This window comes from Hypanus sabinus, chromosome X1, assembly GCF_030144855.1.
Source record: "Hypanus sabinus isolate sHypSab1 chromosome X1, sHypSab1.hap1, whole genome shotgun sequence".
NCBI lineage: Eukaryota > Metazoa > Chordata > Chondrichthyes > Myliobatiformes > Dasyatidae > Hypanus > Hypanus sabinus.
The window spans coordinates 47043037-47070677 of record NC_082738.1 but is presented as its reverse complement, the minus strand read 5'-3'; positions in this window follow the sequence as shown (position 1 = coordinate 47070677).

The following is a 27641-nucleotide window of genomic DNA, read 5'->3' as shown; positions in this document are numbered from 1 at the left end:
TTTCATTACCTCAGGACACATCAAATCATTTTATAACTGATAGAAATTCTTTCTGATATGCTCTGTATTACTGTAATGTCAGATAAATGGTTGGCAACTTGAACAGAGCAAACCCCCTACAAACAGTAAAGAGAGTACTTTGCAATGACTGAAAAAAATAGATGAACAAACTATGCAAAAACATCTTTTCCTCATATAGTTGCGATCAGGAATGTACTGTCTGATAAAGTGCCAGAAATAGATTCAAAGTTAACTTCCATAAAAGAATTAGATAAGTGTTTGTGTTTCTCATTATCATGCAGAAAAAGTATGGGACTAGGGAAACTTTCAGAACTAAGAAAATAATAATTCAGGAATAAGAGCTGGAAATGGGATTTGATGGATCAATCTGCCGAAGAACCTGTATAGGTGCAGGAGGCAAAAATGGCTTCCCTCCTATTGTGCTCTTTTTCCTGAGTTGGAGCTACAATTGTCAGTCAGGGGCAGATGTGAGAAAAAGTCATGGCAAATGTTGCTCGGCAAAGTGAAGCTTCAATCAAGCACAGGTAAAAATGTATTTGGCGATAGAATGTAAAGAAACGAGGAAAAATGCGATGTTGTTTTTAGGATGTTCCTCCCAAGACCGCAAGAAGCTACAAAGGGTGCTGGACACAGCTCAGTCCATCACAAAAGCCAACCTCCCCTCCTTGGAGTCTGTATATATTTCTCACTTCCTTGGAAAAAGTAACCAGCATGATCAAAGACCATTCCCACCCTGGACATTCTCTCTTCTCTCTCCCACTGGGCAGAAGATTCAAAACCTTGAAAGCACATACCATCGGGTTCAAGGACAGCTTCTATTCCACCGTCATTGGACTATTGAATGGACCTCTTATATGATAATGATGAACTCTTGGCGTCACAATCTACCTCAGCATGGCTCTTGCAAATTATTGTCTACTTGCACTGGATTTTCTCTGTAATACCATATGCTGCATTCTGTTCCTGCTTTTCCCTCGTACTATCTGAATGTACATGTATTTTGAACTGAACTGTATGTTGGTTTGCAACCTTAAATTTTCATTGTATCTTACTACAAGTGACAATAATAAACCAATTCCAGTTCTTGCAGCAGCTCACTCTCTGTGGGTGACGGCACAGTTTTGTTACACCATTTTCTATATGTAGCAAAAAACTGAAATGCCATGGTTATAAATCACATCATTAAAGCAATACTTCAGGCACAAGCTTCCAACTGTAAACAGGTGCCTCAAGATAATTTTGTATCAATGGAGTAAATTTTTAAAAACTTCATGACTCGTAATGGGATGGCACATGCTGAGATGCCATGTTTTACTGGTTCAGGTGAGGCAACATGGTCTATCACTTCTTCAACATGCATGATAGTCTTTTTTATTTTCTAATAGTGGTGGACATCCTGAACTCTGTTAATTATCTACCAGGTGCAGGAACAGCTGTTTTTCAGGAGTAACCACCTGTCTTCTTCTAATTATACTTATTAGGTAGAAACGTAACTAGAAATTACAACAGTGCAGGTTATATTTTCCAATTACTATTTGATAAGGATTCAAGCCTGAAGTCTTGATGCTCACAAAAATACAATTAGAAGACTATTATTAATTATCCCAAAAACAAGACTTACCTGTGGAGGGTCATTGACTTCACTTCACTTCACCAGAGGTGGTGTGAGAGAGAACAAACGCACAGCAAGCACGCTGGAATCCGTGCTATGTTGGGGTCTGGCCACTTCCGTCAGTGCTGCTCTCCAGTGTTCACTATCTGGAAGACAGGCTAGATCACCTGCTGCTGACCCAGTGCGAGACAAGCTGACTTGCTTTCATTTGCTGAACCAAAGCAAAATGAGGAACAGCTGCATACTTGTTCTTACAGAAACATGGCTTCAGGCCAACATCTCATGCACCATTGGTCTTCAGGCCATGCCACTCAGGGACTTGTTTCTTTTGTGACTATATGTGCTATCATAACTATTTGTGCCGCGTGTGACAGTTTGTCCTGTATTTTGCGGTTTGGCCCTGGAGAAATGCTGTTTTGTTAAGCTTTATACATGTGTACTATTGAATGACAATTGAACTTGGAACTTAAACTTCAGTACATCATCACAGATTCTTAAGAGGAACGAGGAAAAGTTTAGAGTAAAAAATAACAGTTGCTTTCAATAGAGGGGCTGGAATGCTTTCTTAAAGGTTGCATACTATTCAAACTCTGTTGAGTTCTTCTGTGACCACAGGGATTTGTGAATTAATGAATTAATTGTTTGAGAATTACATTCTGTGCAAGGATTCATTTACCTGTAACAACTCTATTCAACTGAATGCAACAAAGTGACAGAGGAGTGTTTACTGCAGTCCTGCTGATAATTCTCCATCTTTATTCCTGTGTCAGTCACAATACGTAGAGTGCTTTGCAGTCCCAACCCAAACCACTTTCAACATTGGTTGGAGAGTAGAGTAAGAACATGTAATGAGATCTCATTTATTCAGCTGGCAGGATACTTCCTTCTGCCACTTTTTAAATTTTCTGTCATGTTTAGTAATTGCACTATCCTGCTTTGGACTGCCTGCCTCCTCCACATTTTTGAACTTCACATATGTGCACTTCCAACATAAAATTACCATCAATAAAAAAGATTCATTTAGTCAAGTGGAATCTTATGTAACTACATTATGCAAATTGAATTTTATCTATTGTTGTTGTACTTTGCACCATTCTGTTGTTTTGCACTTATTGCTGTAGTTATCATTGCATTTATTATTACCATGTGCTACTGTTTACTCTCAGAGCTTCATGTGGATAAGGACTTTCATTGCACCCTGGTGTAGATGACAATAACTAATCAGAATCCACAGGAAAACAGTACACAACCAGAAAAGTGGCTGGTTGTCTCATTAATATAGTCAGGTTACCCATATGGCATGGATTAATATCTTGTTGGAGATCACACATGTGAGCATATGGCCCTCATGGAACTATTGTAAGAACATTACCAAGCAGAAGTGATTTCAGATTGAATTCTTCGTGAAGAATGATGGGAGGAGACATCACAAATCACACTAAACATATAAATAGTTAGGCGATATGAGTGGTTAATATAACGATATCTTAACAGGATGGTATAAGGTGTGTTCACTAATCCCAGTATGATCCTGGCTCTAAAATGGTTTTATTCCATGTCAACATTATAATGTCATAGATTTAGAATGAATGCTGCAAGACACATAATGGACCACACACACGCATGGAACTGTCAATAGTTGGTACAAATTCAAAACAAGCTCTACAGAAGGTTTGTAGAGGTAGGACTCCTTTTCCTCCTGGCTCCATTTAACTTTTCCCTATTGCAGTCTAGCTTCACCTGGACTTCCAAACACACGGGACAGCTGGTAGGCCACACACTACAGCAGAGAAGCACACAGGGAATTAACGTTTTCATACTGAAAGCCAGAGAGATTAGAGTGGAAAGGAAGAGGACTGAAAGGGAATTAGATATATGGAAGAGCAAGTTTGAATAGGGCAATGAATTAATTTCTGGTTATCAGGTTTGCTAATGAAATGGTGTTGGATGTGGGGATCGCTGGGGCAGGACTCCGGTTCCTCCTAGCTCCATTTAACTTTACCCTGTTGCAGTCCACATCAGCTTTACCTGCTAAACTTCCAAACACATGGAACAGCTGGTTGGCCACAGTCTACTGCAGAGAAAATGATCTGAGATATAGTTCATTAACATATTCATTGGCTGCCTCACCTCCTACTGCCTTATATCTTAATTCTATTCCAGTGATACCAGAACTAGATATTTTGAAACAGATTTGGTTTAAATGTGAGATATTTTTTGACACTTTTGCTTCCCATTTGATTGAAACCTGCCTACATATGGGGGCTAATCATCTCCCCTGTGAACCAATCCTATTGTAAAGATTTCTCCAATTACTGCCTCTTATGCATACGTAACATGGTTACTTCACAATGTCAAATACAGGAAATGAGTTTTCTACACTGTGAAATGTACATCAAGTTGTTGAAGCTTTTGGTTTCCTGACAACTGCAGTAAATGAATTATTGGAGATAACCAACTAAATCCAATTACCTGTTGTCTCACCACACACAGTCAACCATAAGCTTTGACATCTATATTATTTGCCAAGGGGATAAACAAATATAACTAGCAGATAAAGAGCATTCTACAATAACCTGCAGTCTAAATTATGTTTGCAAGTTCATTGGTCACATCTGGACCTTGCAGCTCTGGATAATACAAATGTCACCAGGACATCTTCTTCAGTGATAACTGTGGCACTGGAGTTTGTCACAAAAATATGGCCTACAGATGAAATAACAAAAAATAAACACTTGTATTTGATGTAACACAGGATTTACAGTGAACATCTGCTACAGCAATGATAGTAAAGTTTTCAGCCCTAAACCATATCCCCTAAGACTTTCAATTCTTTTCTGATCTTCACAGGCCTCTTCCAAACTACATAGCTGATTGTAATTAGTTATCTAGTCTCCTGTTTCCCCTTCTGATGCATTGGATGTCCCTAAGTTCCTTTCCTCATATACTGACAACAGGAAATCTTATGACTTGTAACTCCAAAACATAAAACTACTTGAAAGTAGAACATGGAGTTTTTACTTTTTAGCAAGGCGCACACATATGACTTGGCATAATGATGTATGCCACGTACTTTTCCATATAACCCGTAACAAATTGCTTAACCAACAAAGAATGCTTAATCAAACAACGTATTTACAATATTATCCAAGTATTACTGAAATATTAAATACATAACAGAGACATTGTATGTAATTAATGGAAATTTCTGTTGGTGCTGTTGTTATTCATGGTCTCATGATTTGATAAAACAAAAGACACAGGCAGCCTCCAAAGGCCATTCGTATAGTTTGGCAGCTTATGTATCACATATATATAGCTAGGGTGCCTAAGACTTTTGCACAGTACTGTATAATAGTAAAATTGCACATTCTGCCATATATGTGTAAAGAGGGTTTCTTCTTTTTGTTAACTAGCAGGAATGCTAATTTACTGATAACGAGAATGGTAGTCCTTTGTAAACCAAATGGGGATTAATGTTCTTTCTTCTGAGTCTGTAAGCTTTTGTTGACGGGCTTTTGGGCAGATCGGCGCGAGGGGGTCGAGAGAGAGGACGCAATGCTCTAAGCTGGGCGAGGATCGGACCCCAAAGGGGGGTCCGAGGCCGGGAGATTCTCCGAGGAGGGGGGGGGGGGGAATGAAGCTAGATGTGCTTGGTTGACCACTCGGAGGGTCCTGAGCTGTTTGGAGAGTCGAGGAGTTCAGAGGGGAGCGAATGGTGGCCAGAAGACTTCAGTAATTGAGCTCCAACGGCTGTGCACAAAGTGGTTTGGCGCCTTTTCTTTAATTTTCTCTTCATATATCCTGTATCGTTATTAATCACTTAGCTATAGTAACCTTTATAAATTGTACTCATTTAATCGCATATGGTGTACTGTCTGTTTTTGGGCGAGGCGGGGACATCACACAGCATCCACACCAGCTGATTACCCAGTTTGGCGGGGCCGAAGGCTGCTCCCCCTAGACGAGAACGAGCTGAGCGAGCCTGAGGCGACCCAAGGGGTTACATTGTGGGGGCTCGTCCGGGATTGATTTCTGTGGAAGCTGTGGGATTGCCCTCTTTGGATTGTGTCTGCGGCGAAGAGCTGGTGTGCCTTTATGGGTGTGTGATTGCTGGTTATCGCTACGTGTGTGTTGGGTGGGGTGGCTGCTGTTGCTAGCCTGGAGGTCGTTGTTCGATTTCCGACTAGTGCTGACGAAATGGTGGTGGGACCATGGGCTGTCCGTACTGTTTGGAGAGTGAGGAGTGACAAGTTGGGGTGTTTCAGCAGTGGTGAGCTCCGCCCGGTTGTTGGAATAACGTCCAGCCCTAAAGGGGCGGAGGCGTGGGCGGAGTGGACCCCTCATTTGTTGGGTGAGTGGCAGTGCTTGGCTGAGGGAAAGTGACAGGGACGGGTTGAAAGTTTGAGTAGGCGGGCTGGTGACTTTGTTAGAACTGTCGGGCGCAATTACCTCGAAGTGACCGCTGCCAGTTCTGGGAAAGTGTGGGAAAATGCGTGTGGTTCGACTGGAAGTCAAATGCCGCAGCTGGGGGGCTTATCATATCCGTGGCAGGAGATTGGTGGGAAGTTTTTAGGGTATCTCTTTTTGCCTAGGGGGGCAGATAAATTGCTTGTGGTGCCAAGGGGATCTGTCAAGGGGATCAGTTGTTCCGTTGATTCGAGAGGTGTCGGGAAACTTAGAGGAGGCCCAGTGGGGGAATGGCTTGGGGTCTCTGGGGGAGCACATTCCCGCAATGTACCAAGGAACTCCCGAAAGGAGCAGACCCTATTCCTGAAGGCTTAGAGGGGCCACGCGCACAGGTGTTGTTACGGATGGATGGAAGTCAAGTTAAAGCCATCCTCGGCACCGGGGCGCCGGTTAAGTTGCTGTACAGTTTGTTTCATAACCGTTATTGGAAGCATTTATCCTTGACGACATTGAGGACACTGGAGATTCGGGGTACCAGTGCCGGTGATTATCCAGACGACAGTTGTTGGTCAGTGAAAATGGAGTTCTTGGAGGCAAATGTGGAGGAGACTGAGGTTCATGAATCGCTAATGCTGATGTGTCCGGACCCTGTTGAGACGGGCAGCGTTTCTGTTCTAGAGAGAACCAATATCCTGCTGGTGTGCTTGGGGGCCTGCCTGGAAGAGGCGGGTGAGCGTTGTTTGGAGGCATTGTCGATGCACCCAGAGTTTCGAGCTGCTTGTGTGGACGTGTGTAGCAGCATTGGGCTGATACCGAATTCAAACAAGATCCAGTGGCGGTACGACCTGGGGGAAGTATCCGAGGGTGAGACCCTCTTAGTGGACGCTGCGAAATACCATGAGGGAGCGGAGTTGACTGCTGAAGACACCTCGGAGAGAGAGAGGTTGCAGCGACTGGCCCCTGAAGCCGTGGAAGACGTAGGCAGCGTGTGTGTGAATTGTATTGCGTTGAAGAGGCGCACTGTCAGTGACCAGAATATGGCCCTGAGGGCCGGAGAGGCGATGGCCTGTCTGAGTGGTGCGATGTGGTTTAATGTGCTGGATCTGAGGAGTGGATGTTGCCAGATTCCGATAAGTGGGGCCGACAAGGAGAAGACGGCCGTTATAAATTCCCTAGGAGTCTTCGGGTCCAAAAAGATGCCACAGGGCATATCTGGAGCCCTTGCAACCTTCCTGCTGGGCAGGTGGAAGACCATAGGGGATGTGGAGGCGTTTGGAGTTTTGGTGTATGTGGATGATCTCTTGGTGTTTGGATTTGCCTCAGGAGAATATGAAGTGAGGTCGTTGCAGGAGCAGCTGAGAACTACTGAGTTAAAGTGTTTTCGGGACACATGCCAGGGCTGGCGAAGGTCGCAGCTCGTGAGTGACTGTCTCTACGGAATCAAGTTTGAAATGAAGATGGAGAGACTGGAGAAAGCGATCTGGAACCAGTCGGAAGACTTACAAGTTGGAGAGAATGAAGAAAGTTGTCTGACTGAGGGCAATAGCAAACTGAGAACCCGGAGAGGGGAGTTTGCGGAGGTGAAGAAATTACAGATGAATCTCAGAAGGGAGAAGCGGAAGCTTGAAGGGAACCTGAAGATGACCATCGACAGTTCAAGTGAAGTGCAAAACCTGAAAGTTGATCTGGAAGAAGTCATGAGGAAGAAAAATCTGGAGAGAAGTGCAGTGAATACTGAACAGGAGGCTGAAGAGACTGCGGGAGCAGTGCAGGCCACGTGTTTCCGTTTGGAGAAGACCAACAGCAGCTACCGATCACAGGAATGAGGAAGAATACAGATTCGATGGATGATGTGCTGGATGTGTGGTACATGCTGCCTTTTGCTGACTTTCCCTCGATTGAGGAAGAGACCTTTGGCCCTTCTCCCATTGAGTCAGGTGTAGCGGGGAGGGTTAGCTGTGTGCAGTGTGGGGCATGAGTGAGAGGTTGAGAGAGGAGTTGGTAGTGGGCCCAAGGTATCCCCAGTTGTGTCCGAGCCTGAAGGGTTTAGGTGAGGGGGTACGGAGGTCTCAGAAGGGTTAGGGAACTCCCAGATAGTTGGCCTAAGTAGCGCCTGAGGAACAGGGCGTGAGGGTTACTGTGTGGGGAGGAGATGTCACTGTTTGTGCTTGGGTTACGGTGTGTTGGCAGGAAAGGTGGCGAGTTATTTAGTAGTCATGAGGACATGACTTTTATTTGGTGGAGGGAAAGTGTAAAGAGGGTTTCTTCTTTTTGTTAACTAGCAGGAATGCTAATTTACTGATAACGAGAATGGTAGTCCTTTGTAAACCAAATGGGGATTAATGTTCTTTCTTCTGAGTCTGTAAGCTTTTGTTGACGGGCTTTTGGGCAGATCAGCGCGAGGGGGTCGAGAGAGAGGACGCAATGCTCTAAGCTGGGCGAGGATCGGACCCCAAAAGGGGGTCCGAGGCCGGGAGATTCTCCGAGGGGGGGGGGGGATGAAGCTAGATGTGCTTGGTTGACCACTCGGAGGGTCCTGAGCTGTTTGGAGAGTCGAGGAGTTCGGAGGGTCCTGAGCTGCGAGTCGAGGAGTTCGGAGGGTCCTGAGCTGCGAGTCGAGGAGTTCGGAGGGGAGCGAATGGTGGCCAGAAGACTTCAGTAATTGAGCTCCAACGGCTGTGCACAAAGTGGTTTGGACTTTGATAAGTTTGGCGCCTTTTCTTTAATTTTCTCTTCATATATACTGTATCGTTATTAATCACTTAGCTATAGTAACCTTTATAAATTGTACTCATTTAATCGCATATGGTGTACTGTCTGTTTTTGGGCGAGGCGGGGACATCACACAGCATCCACACCAGCTGATTACCCAGTTTGGCGGGGCCAAAGGCTGCTCCCCCTAGACGAGAACGAGCTGAGCGAGCCTGAGGCGACCCAAGGGGTTACATATAATTTTACTAAAAAGGATCAGTATGCTTGACTTAATGTGTATCAGCTTTACAGTACTTTCAATTTCTACTGTACTTCAATTGTAAACAGCAGGCTTATGTGTATTTTTACCAGCCTTAACCAGTAACGAGCAAAATATTTAATGTGTTATCAGCCATGTAGCATTCCCGGAAATGAAAGAATGTTTTTCAACCTGTTTCCTCAAACTATCTACTAGTTTGGTTTTTGATAATGCTATTAAATGTAGATGCCATCTTGGTTGATGATAATCAATTAATATTGATTGTTTTGATTAGTTACTACCTGTGTTATTGTTGTACTAAACTACTAAGATAGCAGAACTCAAGATAGATGGTCCTAACCAAAATCACCTGCCAATGCCTCGGTTGAAATTCATACATTTTGTCCTACATTAAATGTGAATGCCACTGTGTTGTTGTCCTTGCTATCCTCTATTTAATCATGCATGATATGTTGGTTTCTATGTTACCGCCATCCTCAAACACAATTCGGTCAATATTGTTGCATTCTTTTTCTCTCTTCCTTCATTCTCAAGTAGCTTTCCTTCTTTTTATTTATCCATGTTGTTTAGTAATTGAATTGTTTCTTGTAACCCTTAATGATAATAGCTAATGATTTCTGATTAACTTAATAATTTATTTAATAAATTAATATTTCATAGCTTGAATGTGACTTCACCAGTTACAATGGTGTAATTTGAACTCCTGTACAGATAATTAATTAAAGGTCTTTACATAATAACTTAGCTTGAATGCTACATTATTAAATAGGCTTATAAATAAATAAATAAATAAATAACTAAATGACTGAATGAATGAATGAATGTCCTTCAAAGGCAGCATGGTAGTGTAGTGGTTAACACCACACATTAGAGTACAGGTGACCCAGCTTCAATTCCTGCCACTGTCTGTAAGGAGTTTGTACGTTCTCCCCATGACCCTGTGGGTTTCCTCCCACAATCCACAATGCTGGTTGGTAGATTAATTGGTCAATGTAAATTGTCTGATGATTAGGCTAGAATTAAATCGAAGGATTGTTGGGCAGCATGGTTTGAAGAGCCGAAAGGATCTATTCTACATTGTATCTCAATAAACAAATGCCGTCTTGTTATTTTTGCACAGACGGATCAACATCATGCATATAGAAAGACATTTTAATTTGGTGACGCATGAGTTTAATTGGACTTCATTTAGAATAATGGATTCAGGTATCAAACCTTCGAATTAGCTCATGTTAATGGAGGGGAAGGGAAAACAAGAATGAGACAGCAGATTAGCTTGAGGTAGGATGTAGTGAAACTATGATAGGGAGGTGGAAACAGACAGACTTAAAGCAGGAAAAATTGGTGAGAGTTATGTGGTCAAATCTTGGTCAGAGTTGATTACAACCTCAAATATGAAAACAGTCTGATTCAACATTCAACATTTTCCAGGAGGAGAAATGAAGTTTAATAGCTATTCTAACCTAATACGTTAATTCAGTTATTTGGCTCAGTGATAAAAGAATCTGACTTGAATTTCCTCCATCTCTCTTGCAAAGGAACTGAGTTTGAGGGATATAATAAAAGATTAATCATCTTTTAGTAACTTGCCTGGATGGCATTCTTAACTTGAAGCAGAGCTTCTATTGTAGACCAGAGGAAATGGTGGAAATTACACATGATGGTAGTGGTGTGCTTACTTGACTTCCACCCACAAACCTCACCAACTGAAGTGTCAGGATTAGTAAACAAGACAAATGGGTTTCTGTATAATGATATTTCTCTCCCTCTTGAAAGGACTGGACAACTTTCAGCCAAAGTATAATGCTTTGTTAATTCTGACAAAGAGAGATGTTATATTGATAGTTAGCCATTATACGGCCAATTCTTCACCAGCACGAGCAGACGCCAGCACTTCTCAACCCTCTGACAGAAACACTATTCACACAGCAATATATCAATTGCTTATTAAACTAAAATCTTTGCAAATTGTGGCTTCTAATTAGCTAAAATAATAAAGAAATAATTAAAATAATATGCCCATTTCCTTTAGATCAACCCTTTTCATTCTTTTGTACATCCAGTTTAAATTCTCTCACACTTCCCACTATCATTTGACATCTCCTGCTCTCTTTTCTTATTTCCAGCTTTTCTTTCCACTTAAGCTGATTCTTGAAACTTATTTATACCAGAACTGAGCATGGTTAGAGAAAGAGAAAGAACCATTGACCTGAAACACTAATCATAAGACATACTTTAAGAAGTCATTTGATCCATTGTGTCTGAACTGGTTGGTAAAAGAATTAATCACATAATCCCCCCTTCATCACTGAGACCATAGGCCTGCAGATTACAGCTCTGTTAGTATGCAGCCAAGCAGATTTGAGACCTAATAAAAGTTTCCAATTGTTTCAGGAGAGAGGAGGATGAAATCAGTAAACAAGATCATTACACAGTGAAGGGCATCTTTACCAGTCTGTTAGCAGGAAACTAATTGCTATGTGCCTGCCTCACACCACTTAATTTTATTAGTCAAAGTCAAGTTTGTTGTCATATATACAAGTTCATGCAGCAGCATCATATAAGCAGCATTTAGAAGACAAAATCAATTACCAAATTTTTATAAGAATAAAGCACTGGATTTTACACGCTCCAAAGTATGTTGGAAAGCATTAGTGGCTTTAACTCATTATGTCAGATTAGGTGGTAGTGTGCAGCAAAATATTAACATCAAACCTAAAGGGCCAATGATGAAAGTAATCAGTGGTCATTTGAATATTCTCTGATTTATGGCACATTTTAATAGAAAAAGGGTTATTAATAGGTTCATCATTAATGGAAGAGTTATTATAGAATACCCACAATCCACAATAAAAACTAATCAGGATTACGGAAAACCCAAAATCCAGAACAAAAATTAATCATTTTAGGCTCTCAAGCAGGTACCTAATATATTGGGTATACATCAGTGATTCGATCAATGAATAGCACAAACAGTAGGTTTAATTCAAGAAATTGCTTCATCAAGTAAAATGGCAGCAAATATCATTAAGAATTGTGCAGACTCTACTAGAAGTTATTTGCCATACAAATAAGAATATGGTGCACTTTAATAACACACACTCTTCACACACTTATGATGCTAATGTTATCCTTCTCTCAGGGGAACTTCGACATTTTGAAATACAAATACAAATTGTACTTGCCATATTCTGAGTGAAATATAAATCCAGAGTTCAGGCTGATGAAAGCTTTTATTAAAATTACAGGGCAGAGATGTGTCCTTGGCATATAATGAAGTACCAGATGCTCATTTTTCTTTGCTTCCAAAATTTCATATGGTGTCAATACATATAACAATTAATGCAAGTGATGAAATACAAATTTCTACTTCACAATATTTGCCTCAGATTTAAAAAGATATAATATTAACAGTTATGGGATTAAAAAGGGAAAAAGATGATTTTAAAAAATATAATTTTACCTCTTTCAGTGATGACATACTAAAGAGTATTTGTGAAATCCTCCTAAATACATTCATTGACATTATAATTCACCAAATCTAAACCTCTTTATAAACGTAGCAACATATTTCTCCAAAATAACCTTGAGCTTTTTAAGTCAATTAGAGGTAAAATATCAAAGGTTGTGAGTTTAAAAAGATGATAGTTTAATAAACCCTAGAGATTTGATTTACTTAAAAGCGAGTTAAAATTTTCTTTTTGATTGTCAGCTCATTATTCATATTCACACACTGCTGCTGTTTTAAAAATGCTTTCATTTTGGCAAAGGTGGTGATATAAATGGCATTTAAAGATGATGATACCATTTTATCTCGTTATGTTAAAGTGATCACTACATCACCTCTAAGTTATCAGTCTGTTTGAACCAATCCTGTACTAAATGAGCTGAAATTTCTTCCTTCCAGTGGGAAGACTAAATCCATTATCTTGGGTCACCAATCTATTTCCTAGCTCTTAACCTTCAGGAAAATATTTAATATTGAATCAGACTGCACCCATGTTTGATGTTGTCATCAACTTTGACCAAATAACAGCGTCACAACCAATTTTTCCTGCTTTAAGTCTGTCTGTTTCCACCTTCGTATCATTGCTTCACTATATCCTAGTCCCAGTTAATCTATGGCTTCATCCTTGTTTTAACTTCCTCTCCGTTAATGAGAGCTAATCCAAAGGTTTGATGCCTGAATCCAGAACCATGAATTTCGTCCTTAATTCTGTGTTCACTGACCTACTCAAAATCCTGGTGAAATAACACTTCAGTTTTAAAACTAGTATACTTTTTTCATCCAAGGTCTTGCCCCAGTCTGTGTAATCTTCACCAGCTCAGATAATTTCACTCCAGTTTTATTCCAAAATTCCTCTCTTGGCAGCTCTAGCTCTAAGTTTATCCCCCTCTCAATTTTTACTTATGTCCCACAAAGCCCATCACTAAGCAAGCCATAAGACCACAAGACATAGGAGTAGGATTAGACTGTTTGGGTCATTGAGTCTGTTCTACCATTACCTCATGGCTGATTTATTATCCCTCTCAACTTCATTCACCTGCCTTTTTCCCGTAACCTTTGACGTTCTTCACTGATCAAGAATCTATCAACCTTTGCCTTAAATATGCCCAATGACTTGTCCTCCACAGCTGCCTGTGGCAATGAATTCCACAGATTTACCACTCTTAAGCTAAAGGAATTCCTCCTCGTCTGTTCTAAAGGGACATCCTGTAGCGGTGTGCTACACGCAGCGCTAAAATAATGACATGGAGTCGGTAAACTGCAGTCAAAGATAATTTTATTCGAACTTCACAGCCTTGCTTTAAAGCCTCCCTCATCCCGCGCTCCCTGGGCACGGATGCTCCAAGAGACACGTACTCACAAGCCCCCCCCCCCCCCCCCGGGCTTTTCTCCCTTTGTTGTGGACCTGGCCTTTGTGCCTGCACGCTGGCTACTTGTGAGCCGGTTCAAGCGTGCTAGGAAGTGGGTCGCCACATAACCCCCCCCCCCAGGACCGGCGATACACCCCCCAATGTCCACAGTCTGGGCTGGACCCTGTTTGGGAGGTCGGCCTCTGCGCCGTGGTGCCGGAAACTCGACCGGTTGCGCCAGGTCCACATGGGCTGGTTTGAGGCGGTCCACCGTGAAAACCTCCTCTCTCCCCCCAAAGTCCAGCACGAACGTGGACCCGTTGTTCCGGAGCACCGTAAACGGCCCCTCGTATGGCCGCTGCAGCGGTGGCCGATGCCCGCCCCATCGTACAAACACAAACTTACAGTTCTGCAGGTCTTTGGGTACGCAGGTCGGGTTCTGCCCATGTTGCGAAGTGGGTATGGGGGCCAGGTCACCGAGCCTCTCGCATAGTCTGCCCAGGACTGCTGTGGGTTCTTCCTCTTGCCCCCTTGGGGCTGGTATGAACTCCCTGGGGACAACCAGGGGTGCGCCGTACACCAACTCGGCTGACGAGGCATGCAGATCGTCTTTGGGCGCCGTGCGGATGCAGAGTAGGACCCAGGGAAGCTTGTCCACCCAGTTAGCTCCTCGCAGGCGGGCCATGAGAGCCGACTTCAGGTGACGGTGGAAACGCTCCACTAGTCCGTTCGACTGTGGGTGGTGGGCAGTGGTGTGGTGCAGCTGAGTCCCCAAAAGGCTGACCATGGCTGATCACAGGCTGGAGGTGAACTGGGCGCCTCTGTCGGAGGTAATGTGGGCCGGTACACCAAAGCGGGACACCCAGGTGGTGATCAGTGCCCGGGCACAAGATTCGGAGGTGGTGTCAGTGAGCGGGACCGCCTCTGGCCATCTCGTGAACCGGTCCACGATAGTCAGGAGGTGCCGCACTCCGCGCGACACTGGCAGGGGGCCCACGATATCCACATGAATGTGGTCGAAACGCCGGTGGGTGGGGTGGAACTGCTGCGGCAGAGCTTTGGTGTGCCGCTGCACCTTGGCTGTCTGGCAGTGCATGCACATTCTGGCCCATTCACTGACCTGCTTGCGGAGTCCGTGCCAAACAAACCTGCTGGAAACCATCCGGACCCAGATGGCGCTGCTGGCGGGATGACCATTCACTGTGTTGAGGAGGAATTTCTTTAGCCGGAGTGTGGTGAATCTGTGGAATTCTTTGCCACAGCCATCTGTGGAGGCCAAGTCTTTAGTATATTTAAGGCAGAGGTTGATAGATTCAGGAATGGTCAAGGCAAGCCATGGGTACCCACATGGGTCCCAGTTAACCATATAACCATATAACAATCACAGCACGGAAACAGGCCATCTCGGCCCTCCTAGTCCGTGCCGAACTCTTAATCTCACCTAGTCCCACCTACCCGCACTCAGCCCATAACCCTCCATTCCTTTCTTGCCCATATACCTATCCAATTTTACCTTAAATGACACAACTGAACTGGCCTCTACTACTTCTACAGGAAGCTCATTCCGCACAGCTATCACTCTCTGAGTAAAGAAATACCCCCTCGTGTTTCCCGTAAACTTCTGCCCCCTAACTCTCAAATCATGTCCTGCCTGCCTTTAAATCATAATGCCTGCCTTTTTGTTGGCTTTGTGGAACAGTCCACGTTCCAAGCCTATACGAGTATCCATCCCCCTCTTTTCCTTCGCTACATCGATGACTGCATTGGCGCTGCCTGCTGCACGCATGCTGAGCTCGTTGATTTCATTAACTTTGCCTCCAACTTTCACCCTGCCCTCAAATTTACTTGGTTCATTTTTGACACCTCCCTCCCCTTTCTTGATCTTTCTGTCTTCAACTCTGGATATGGCTTATCTTTTCATTCCAGGATGAAGGAGATGTCTTCCTTTTTTAAACAAAGAGGCTTCCCTTCTTCACTATCAACTCTGCTCTCGAACGCATCTCTCCCATTTCCCGCACATCTGCCCTCACCCCATCCGCCCACCACCCCACTCTGGATAGGGTTCCCCTAGTCCTCACCTACCACCCCACCAGCCTCCGGGTCCAATGTATAATGTATAATTCTCCGTAACTTCCGCCACCTCCAACGGGATCCCACTACCAAACACATCTTTCCCTCCCCCCCCCACCTTTCTGCTTTCCACAGGGATCGCTCCCTACACAACTCCCTTGTCCATTCATCGCCCCCCCCCCCCCCCCCATCCCTTCCCACCGATCTCCCTCCTGGCACTTATCCTTGTAAACGGAACAAGTGTTACACCTGCCCTTACACTTCCTCCCTCACCACCATTCAGGGCCCCAGACAGTCCTTCCAGGTGAGGTGACACTTCTGTCTGTTGTGGTATACTGTTCTGGTATACTGTTGTGGTATACTGCGTCCGGTGCTCCCAGTGTGGCCTTTCATATATTGGTGAGACCCGACCCAGACTGGGAGACTGAACACCTATGCTCTGTCCACCAGGGAAAGCAGAATCTCCCAGTGGCCATACATTTTAATTCCACGACCCATTCCCATTCTGATATGTCTATCCATGGCCTCCTCTACTGTCAAGATGAAGCCACACTCAGGTTGGAGGAACAACACCTTATATACTGGCTGTGTAGCCTCCAAATTGATGGCATGAACATTGACTCCTCTAACTTCCGTTAATGCCCCTCCTCCCCTTCTTACCTCATCCCTGATATATTTAGCTTTCTTCCCCACTCTTTTTTTTCTGTCTTTCTGCCCATCACTTTGCCTGTTCTCCATCTCCCTCTGGTGCTCCCCTCCCCCTTTCTTTCTCCCTCAGCCTCCCATCCCATGATCCTTTCCTTTCTCTAGCTCTGTATCCCTTTTGCCAATCACCTTTCTGGCTCTCAGCTTCACCCCACCGCCTCCGGTCTTCTCCTATCATTTCACATTTACCCCTCCCCCTCCTACTTTCAAACCTCTCACTATCTTTCCTTTCAGTTAGTCCTGACGAAGGGTCTCGGCTCGAAATGTCGACAGTGCTTCTCCCTATAGATGCTGCCTGGCCTGTTGTGTTCCACCAGCAGTTTGTGTGTGTTGTTTGAATTTCCAGCATCTGCAGATTTCCTCATGTTTGCCTTTTAAATTCCTCCTCATCTCTGTTCTAAAAGGATGCTCCTCTATTATGAGGTTGTGCCCTCTGGTCTTAGGTTCTCCCACCATAAGAAAATCCTCTCCGCTTCCACTCTATCAAGGCCTTTCACCATTTGATAGGTTTCAATGAGGTCACCCCTCATTCTTCTGAATACAGGCCCAAAGACATCAGATGCTTTTCATATGACAAGCCATTCAATCTTGGAATCAGTTTTGTGAATCTCCTTTGAACTCTCTCCAGTTTCAGAACATCTTTTCTAAGATAAGGAGCCCAAACCTGCTCTCAATACTCCAAGTGAGGCCTCACCAGTGCTTTATAAAGTTTCAACATCACACCCTTGCTTTTATATTCTAGTCCTCTTGAAATGAATGCTAACATCACATTTGCCTTCCTCACCACTGATTCAGCCTGCAAATTAACCTTTAGGGAATCCTGCATGAGGACTCCCAAGTCCCTTTGCATCTCAGTTTTTTGTATTTTCTCTCCATTTAGAAAGTACTCAACCATTTCATTTCTTCTACCAAAGGGCACATTGGGGGACTTCCCTGAGCAGTGCCCCCACCTCGCGGTGTATTGACTGTTTTATAGACGGTAATAACCGTATTTTAATTTGAGTATACTTACTGTCTTGTAAATATTGATTGTCTGTACCTTGTGTATATGTGTTGTAAATAAACTTTTATAGTTCTGTAAAATAAACATACACTTTCTGACATCAACTGATTCTCCTTTGTCTGTCTTGCTTGTACTTCTTCAAAGAATTCCAACAGATTTGTCAGGCAAGATTTTCCCTTGAGGAAACAGCTTATTTTATCACGTGCCTTCAAGTACCCTGAGACCTCATCCTCAATAATCGACTCCAACATCTTGCCAACCTCTGCGGTCAGACTAACTGACCTATAGTTTCCTTTCTTCTGCCTCTCTTCCTTCTTGAAGAGTGGAGTGACATTTGCAATTTTCCAGTCTTCCGGAACCATTCCAGAATCTAATGATTCTTGAAGGATCATTACTAATGCCTCCACAATCTCTTCAGCCACCTCTTTCAGAACTCTGGGTTGTACAACATCTGGTCCAGGTGACTTATCTACCTTTAAGACTTTTCAGTTTCACAAGAACCTTTTCTCTAGATATGGTATCTTTACACACGTAATGCCCCCAACACCTGGAAATTCCACCATACTGATAGTGTCTTCCGCAGTGAAGACTGATGCAAAGTACTTATTCAGTTTGTCCGCTACTTCATTGTCCCCTGTTACTGCCTCTCCAGCATAATTTTCCAGCAGTCCAATATCCACTCTCATCTTTCTTTTACACTTTATGTATTGGAAGAAACTTTTGGTATTCTCCTTAATATTATTGACTTGTTATTTTCATATTCCATCTTTACCTTCTTAATGACGTTTTTATAGTTGCCTTCTGTTGGTCTTTAAAAACATCCCAATCCTCTAACTTCCCACTAATCTTTTCTCTATTAAATGCCCTCTCTTTGGCTTTTATGTTTGCTTTTATTTCTCTTGTTAGCAATCATTGTGTCATTTTTCCTTGAGAACACTTCATCCTCTTTGGGATGTATATACCCTGGGCTTTCCGAATTGTTTCCAGAAATTCCAGCCATTGCTGCTCTGCCGTCAACCCTGCCAGTGTTCTTTGGCAACCAATTCTTGCCAGCTCCTCTCTCATGCCTCCATAATTCCCTTTACTCCACTGTAATACTGAGACATTTGACTTTAGCTTCTCCTTCTCAAATTTCAGAGTGAATTCAATCATATTATGATCACTTTTCCCCAGGGGTCTTTTACCTTAAGCTCTCTAATCAATTCTGGCTCTTTACACAACACCCAATCCAGAACTGCTGATCCTGTAGTGGGCTGAACCACGAGCTGCTCTAAAAAGCCATCTCATAGGCACTCTAGAAATTTCCCCTCCTGGAATCTAGCAGCAACCTGATTTTCCCAAACTACCTGCATACTGAAATCCTCCATGACTATTATAACATTGCCCTTTTGCCATGCATTTTCTATCTCCTGTTATAATTTGTAGGCAACATCCTTGCTACTGTTTGGGGGGTCTGTCTATAGCTCCCTTCAGGGTCTTTTTACCCTTGCAGTTCATTAGCTTTAACCACAACGATTCAACACCTTCTGACTCTATGTCACCTCTTACTAATGATTTGATTTCATTTTTTACCAACAGAGCAACACCGACCCCTCTGCCTTCCTGTCTGTTCTTTAAATACAATGTGTATCCTCGGACATTAAGCTCCCAGCCAAGATTCAGTGATGCCTACAACATTATACCTGCCATCTGAAACTGTGCTGCAAATTCAGCTACATTATTCTGTATATTGTGTGCATTCAGATACAATACAACACCTTCAGTCCTGTATTCACTCTTTTCAATTTTGTCGCACTGTGCTCAACCTTTTGATTCCTAACTTTGTCTGAAGTCTTACCAACATCAGCCTCCACAACCTCTCCACTAACTGTCCTGGCAGTCTGGTTCACATTTCCCAACAACTCTAGTTTAAACCCCACTGTGCAGAATTAACTAACCCTCTTGATATTAGTCCCCATCCAGTTTAAGTTCAAGTTACCCCTTCTGCCTCTTCTTCCCCCTTCCTGTCTGAGTCACAGAGGAAAACTCAGTGCCAGAGACCTGACCACTGTGACTTACTGCTGTCAAAGTCAATCCTATAGCCATTCCGAATGCAATGTTCTGCTACTGCTGATTTCCCCGGGTAACTGAAACGGATACCCCTCCTGTGCTCCCTGATGCTGGTTTCCACCGTGCATCCCATCTGGCTGACATATGCTGCTCGGCATTAAAATAAAACCAGAGGAATAGAATTTTAACAAAGATGAAGGTCTCGCTCAAAGTAAGAACTAGAATTCGATTGTAAACAAAGTAGGACAGCAGAAATCTGATTGGATGAGAACTAACCAATCAGGAGGGACGGACGACTGGTGTATATATACCACCAGACTAGATATGCCTAGGCATCATCCCTGATGAAGATAGAAGAGTTTGTCATTGAAATGCCAATTACAATCAATACCTATACCCGCTGGAAGCCTGCGAAGAGTTTATTTGTCATATACACCAGAAAAGTACCTTTTTTATGTTATAGTTGTTGAAAGGTGATGGGACACTTCTGTATTTGGTATATCATGAGAAATATGGACTGAAGAAATAGCGTTATTTACTGGCCTGGCCCACGCATTTATGCCGTTCAGTACTGTAGTACAGTGATAGCTAGTGTGATTCACATACTCTAATCCTGTCAATTAGGGTATGCTGTTCAATGGGGTAATGTTCAGAATTTGCCCTTTCAAATAGTCTTAACTGCATTTCTATAGTCCACAGTTCAACTGAGATATTGCTGCCCCACTTTCTATATCTTCAAGCAACAAGTCACGTTATGTTGAGCTATGATGATCTTATAACTTTCCTCTTTATTTATTGCAGTGCTGGAGGTTGGCCTTAAACAACAGATTGACTGTGGTTGTTAACCCATAATTAAAATAGCAGAAGCAGATCAAGTGAAAAAGAAGTGTAGACAGTATTAGTGTGGAGTATCTGAAATATAGATTTGTACCAGCACCAAACAACCAACAACAGAAAATATATCTGTTGTGTGAAAATCAAATGAGGTAATAAAACCATCCAGACTCCTTAAACATTTGAAGTGAACACTGTCTGATAAAGCAAGAACTTGACTTATTTATCAGTCACTTCGTGAAAAATTTCAGAAACGGAAAACACTTCAAAACATGTTTGTCAGCACTTCACAACAAAACGGTGATGGTGAGTGTGCTTCATACAACGTTTCAGTGCTCAGTGCTAAAACTGGAAAGCCCCATACAATAGGGAAAGAACTGATTCTGCCAGCAGTAAGGGAGGTTCTGAGTACAAATTTATATAGGACTCTGGTCAGACCCCACTTGGAGTACTGTGCTCAGTTCTGGTCGCCTCACTACAGGAAAGATGTGGAAGCCATAGAAAGGGTACAGAGGAGATTTACAAGGATGTTGCCTGGATTGGGGAGCATGCCCTATGAGAATAGGTTGAGTGAACTCGGCCTTTTTTCCTTGGAGTGACAGAGGATGAGAGGTGACCTGATAGAGGTGTATAAGATGATGAGAGGCATTGATCGTGTGGATAGTCAGAGGCTTCTTCCCAGGGCTGAAAGGGCCATGCATGAGAGGGCACAGTTTTAAGGTGCTTGGAAGATGATACAGAAGAGATGTCAGGGATAAGTTTTTTACGCAGAGAGTGGTGAGTGCGTGGAATGGGCTGTCGGCGATGGTGGTGGAGGCAGAGACGATAGGGTCTTTTAAGAGACTCCTGGATAGGTACATGGATCTTAGGAAAATAGAGGACTATGGGTAACCCTGGGTAATTTCTCAGGTAAGGACATGTTCGGCACAGTTTTGTGGGCTGAAGGGCCTGTATTGTGCTGTAGGTTTTCTCTGTTGTATGTTCTATAAGTCACCAGTCTAAATAATTAAAGCGATTCTGTTCAGTGACATCTCTGTTCGAAGATGAATAGATAAACTGTCTGAGAATGTGGAAGACACATTATTCAATATTCTTAGGACAACAGAATTCTCTGTGCAGTTGGATGAGTCAACTTTGCCAGGTAACAAATCTTTGTTTCTTTGTTATGTTTGCTTCATAAGAGATGAAAGCATGGTTCAAGAGTTGCTATTTGCAAGGGGACTAGAAGCAGATATGAAGGGGGAGTGAATATTTTGGGGTGATAACCAATTTTTAAAAGAGAAGGATATTCTGCTCACTAACTGATGCACCATCAATAACTCACTCTGAGACGTAGGCGAGATATCGGCTTTTATTGACTGGAAGAAGGAACCAGGAGTGAGTGTCTATCATACAAGGTCCTGGAGACTGAGGCCGATCTTCAGGCCGCAGGTCTCCTTTATACAGGGGCCTGTGGGAGGAGCCACAGGAGCAGTCAGCAGGGGCGTGTCCCGACAGGCACATAGTTCACCACACTAACATTTCTTGCTCGTCCAACAGATGGGGCACTAACAATGACAGGACGTCAGCGTGGGGTTATCACTATCTTGAAAAAAGCTGTACCTAGCATACTTACCATTCACTGTGTAATTCACAGATGACATCTTGTCACAAAAAAACCGAAGTGATTGGCTGTATGAATCATTAAATTCTGTTATCACAGTGTTAAATAAAATCAAATCCCATGCTCTCAATTCTTAATTATTTTGAGATCTTTGTATTGAGAATGATGAACAGTTTGAATGCTTGCTGTTGCACACAGAAGTCCGATAGCTCTCAAAAGGAAACTGCCTGAGTCACTTTTGAAGCTGTGATAACATTTTTTGAAGACTCAAATGCTTTATTCAGTAATCGACTCAAGAATATTAGGCATGGCATTGCTTATTTGTCAGAATTATTTGCAAAGTTTAATGAAATCAATCTTCATTTGAAGGAAATGATGTGAATATTTCTTCAAGATGCAGCACGCAGCGGCCACTCCAGGAATGAATTTCTGTTATCTGTAAGTAGGGGCCGTGTACAATCCTGATTTGATGAAGACGGACATGTGAAGCACGGAGAAACATCTGGTGGAACTTTTAAAATGCCTGTTTCACTGCTGCTGCTACGGTGCGATCGGAGAAATCTCTGGGAGGAAGGCCCTGAATCCTCAGCTTTGCCTATTGCTTGGCGGCCGATACCAGGGTCGAAGCGCTCGGCAGAGATGGTGCTCGGTGTCGGAGGGCTGGTCAGAGGCTCGAAGATTTCAGATGGACTCGGAGTTGGCTGTGGTTGGGGCTCCCAGGGTGCTGTGTCTGCAAGCTGCGGCTCTGGAGGTTCATGGCAGGAAGAGTTTTTCTTCCTTCTACCGTCTGCGTGAGATGATGGGCTGTCGGGACTTTGAGACTTTCTTTTAAACTGTGCCATGGACTGCTCCTTATCAGATTACGGTATTGCTTTGCACTGTTGAAACTATGTGTTATAATTTTGTGGTCTTGGTCAGTTAGTCTTTTATCAATTATGGTATTGTTTGCGCTGTTGAAACTATATGTTAACTATAACTATATGTAACCATGTGGTTTTGTGTAGGTCTTGTAGCTTTAGGTTTGTCTGATGGGTTTGTAGTTCCTTTCTGGGGAACGTGCTAAGACAGTAGCGCGATATCGATACGCAGCAGCCTCTCCGGACTCTGGATTGGGGATTACCAAATGTTATGTGGATTTTCTTGTGTGGTCTGTTTTGTGCTTTTTTGTGATATCATTCTGGAGAATGTTGTCTCATTTTTTAACTGCATTGCATTTGTGGTTTATAAATGACAATAAACTGAATCTGAATATTATCAAAGTCAAATCAGCCGTCTCCACATTTCTGTCCAAATTAATCCTATTTAAGTGCAACATTGGCTGTCGCAACCTTTTCCAATTTCCAAGCCTCTCTGAGTTGAAAGAGAAAGAAAGAATACCAAACAATGATCTTCAAATATACTGTGTTCATCTGGAGGAGCTACATTAAAGGCATGTCAGAGAGATTTCAGGATCTTCTCTCGATCCAAGTTGCAGATTGGGTAATAAATCCATTCCTGAACGCTTGTAATGAGAAATTAACAGGAAGGATGGAAGAAGGACTGATCTCACTATAAAACGACTTTGAGCTGAAGCTGATGTTCAAAAAGTCATATCAAGGCTTTTGGTTGCAGAAAGAAATCTCTGTACGCTATGCTGCACTGTGGAAAAAGGTCAAGATGCACTTTATTGCCTTTCCAACATCATAGTTAGTAGAGCTCAGTTTTATTGCAATCGCCCAATTTCTTTCAAAGCAATGAAACAGACTGCAAACTACTGAATGTGGGGATCTGAGACTCCTGAGTGACATTCAGCCTGATGTTGAGAAGCTGATATCACTGCACCAAGCCCCTCCATCTCATTGAAAGGAGAAAATGCAATGAAGTACTAACGCATGCTCTAAAATTGTTGTTACTGTAATTAAATAAATAAATAATTTTACTTGTAGCTTTAAATAGATTTGAATAACTTTTGCAATTATTTGTTACTGCTTTGAACCAACAGATTCTGGAACAATTGATTCCAATAATCAGCCTTGAGCTTGAAGACCTTGGCTTTCAAATCTGAACATCTGTATTTCCTAGAAATGACCCACTGGGAATATACATTCACCACGATGGTTCCACCTGATCCCCAATCTGATTAGGCAGATTCTGATGGTTGCTGGTACAAAGGGCATGACAGGACACAAGAGCCAGCCAGTCAAGCGTTGTAAGTTGAGGCAGAGACCGAAACCTTTAAAAAAGGGTTCAGAGAAAAACTAGAACAGAAGAAGGATCTCCTGTATGCCTTCATACATGTTCGTTTACAGCAGGTTCTACCTGCCAGTTGGTCCCAGGGATAGGTGACAGAAGATAAGGGCAAGGTAAATGGCCTTCACACTGGTATTTCGATACAGCAGGAAGGGAATTGTTGTTAGCAGTGGTTTCATCGAGTAGGAGTGGGGAAGTCCAAATTAAGGAGCAAAATATAAATTATTAATTGTCTATTACAATACTGCAAGTCCAGCATTAAACGTCCAGCCCATAATTGCATACGAACTGAATGATTTGGAAGACCATGTAAGAGTGAACCATCACGCAATCAGTCAGGAATCTCATAAAGAGCAGACTTCATTCCTTAAAGAATGTGAGTATACCTGTTGGATTCATACTGCAATCCAAAATTTCCTAGTGTTATGAATGTACCACAGCTCTGAGGGGCCGAAGGAGCGGGAGCAGCCCCCTCCTTCCGGAGAATCGCAAGATCGCTATTAATTCGGGTCTCAGAAGTGAGAGACAATGCAATGGTTTTGGCCATTGATCTTAGAGACACCTGTGTGACGTGCATGTCCCTGCTATGTGACAGCTACCATGGATATGGACACCCTCGGGCAATGTGGGGGTGAAGATTGCATCACCCTACTTTGATGGACATCTACAACTCTGCAAGTAAAGATAAAAGTGGACTGCAGGAGGCAGTACCCGAGCAGCGCACCCGAAGGACACCCTCGCTCAGTGCTCCCGTGGCTGGAAGCCACTCAACGCCACGTGTGCTCCTAACTCCTTTGCCTGGGGAGCGGGTGGCTGATAATACCGAGAAGGACTTTGAACTAACAACGGGGAAACAACGCTCCCCTGATTTAATGGAGTGGCTTCCTAAAGACCCAGGCAAGTTTTCCGTTTTTTTACCGATTCCTCTAAAACACGTGAAACCCAGCGATTCCCCGAAAGGCTAAAGTCTGCAGGCTTCTGAGTGACTTTTATATTTCCAAAGGACAATATATTATCCCCTAGACAACAGTTGAGATTACTTCTTAATGATGAACATTATTATACCCGCGTTTTAGATTGAGTATTGATGACATGCATTATCTGAATGTTTGTATTAACCTTACTTTTGTGCCCCTTTATAAATAAAAACGTTTGAAAATAGTGACATCAGACTTCAACGGACCTCTCTATCTTTGCTGGTAAGTTATCCAGTTACGGGATACGTAACACTAGTCATCGCTTCTGATACAATCTTTTTTTTTCATTCCAAATTACTTCCTTAATTAAATTTAATTTGCTAACACTGAAGCTATGTCCACACTAGACAGGATAATTCCATAACCGAAGCTTTTTCTCTTCATTTTGACCTTCTGTCCACACTGAAACGGCATTTTCCTCCCCCGAAAATGGAGCTTTTCTAAAACGCCCTCCAGAGTGTTTAAATTTGAAAATGCTACTTGGGCAGGAGTAGTGTGGACGGGGTAACCGGAGATTTCTAGAAACGCTGTCATGATGTGCCAGAACAGATGGTGACATTTCATTGTTTTCCTGAATGCAACCCCCCACACAACCTAACAATTTCAGAACAGATGGCAACGAGACTGAAGCCAGAAGAGTTAGAAATGTACTCACCAAATACTTTGACCCATAACTTACTGAATAAATAAGTATACTCACTTTACCCTGTTTTCTGTCCTTGCTCGTATGAAGGTGGTTTACCTTTTTATGCAAGTACTTCTCTGACAATAGATGTGTTACAGCCCAATGTAACATTGTATGGAATACAAGATAACACTGATACAGACATGTTTTATACATTTAACCAGGTGCTTTATTAATGCAACAGAGTTAGTCAGTTTTTCAATATTCGTCGTCAGCTGGGTCATACTGTCTGTGAACTCCCTGTTGGTTGCCTCCATACGCTCCAGTATTTGTTTGTTTTAGTTTTAAGTCCTCCTGCGTGAGAGCCAACTGCTATCTGTCATTTGGCAATTTCCTTTTAGGTTTTCCTAGTCTGTAACTGCACAAACGTGCACTTTCGTAGCGAGATTCGACACCAAACATGTTGCTTGTTTTCTGTAGATGTGTCCTGCGCATGCCCAGTAGGAGGAGAGTGCCCAAATACCTGTTTTAATGTGGACGGAGGTATTTTCAAAAACGCTTGGTATGGACGCCTATCGTTATTATGCAAAACTGGCGTTTTCAAAATTACCTGGTCTAGTGTGGACGTAGCCTAAGAAATCTGAACTCTTCAGTTTGCTCGAGAACTTAAGTACAATGCCCTGGATTATTAGTCTCATAATTTAAACATGACACTCCTCTGATGCCAGTTGGCTGCAAAATGCCATCACTTTATCAGAAAAGTGATCAAAAAATTAGCATTGTCCAGTTAAAGGTGGATGTTCTATTGATTTGTGGCACTTTCTCAGAAAAGTAACTTTGCATGCAAATATTTGTATGGAATAATTAACCAAGCTCACATTTCAAATGGTCAACTAAGTCGCCAACTAAACTTGAGAGAATTTGCATGCAGGCTTTGAAATAATCTCATCAACAAGCTTGCAGAACTGAACTGACTCATCTCAAAACATTTCTGCTAAAGATTCATGTTTTCTCCCTTGAATTATATTTGCTTATGAAGTACATTTAATTACTACTTTGAAGTTATAATTGGCAAGTAATTAGTACCAGCCAAGACATTCTATAATTATTTTCTGGCACTGTCTTCAGTCAGAATGAGAGGGAATAAACTGTATGTTTCTTGTGTCTGGATCTCTTGTATTCTCCTTTGCTTTTGGCACATAAGGACACAAGAAGTAGGGACAGGAGAAGGCTGTCTGGCCTTTATGGGTGTTCCAGCATTAATTAAGATCATGGGTATTTGACCTCAGTGCCACTTTCCAAGGCAATTTCTAGACATTATAGAAACCAATCTATTTTCATTTTGAATGAACTAAACCACCTCAGCTTTCCAGGGTATAAAATTCCATGGATTTGCCACCATCTGAATGGGATTTTTTCCTCTCATCTCAGTTCTAAATAATCAGTTAATTGCTCTGAAATTGCGCCCCTGGTCCTAGACTCCCTTGTCAGGGTAAACAAGCACTCTGTATCCAGCCTGTGAACCTCTAGAGTTTTAAATGTTTCAATGGATCTCCTCTTGTTCTCCAGACAATACAATACTGATCTACACAATCTCATCTCGTACAACAAAGGCACAAGCCCTGTAATGAGTCACTGCACTCTCTCAGTGGCAAGTACATCCTTTCTTTGGGAA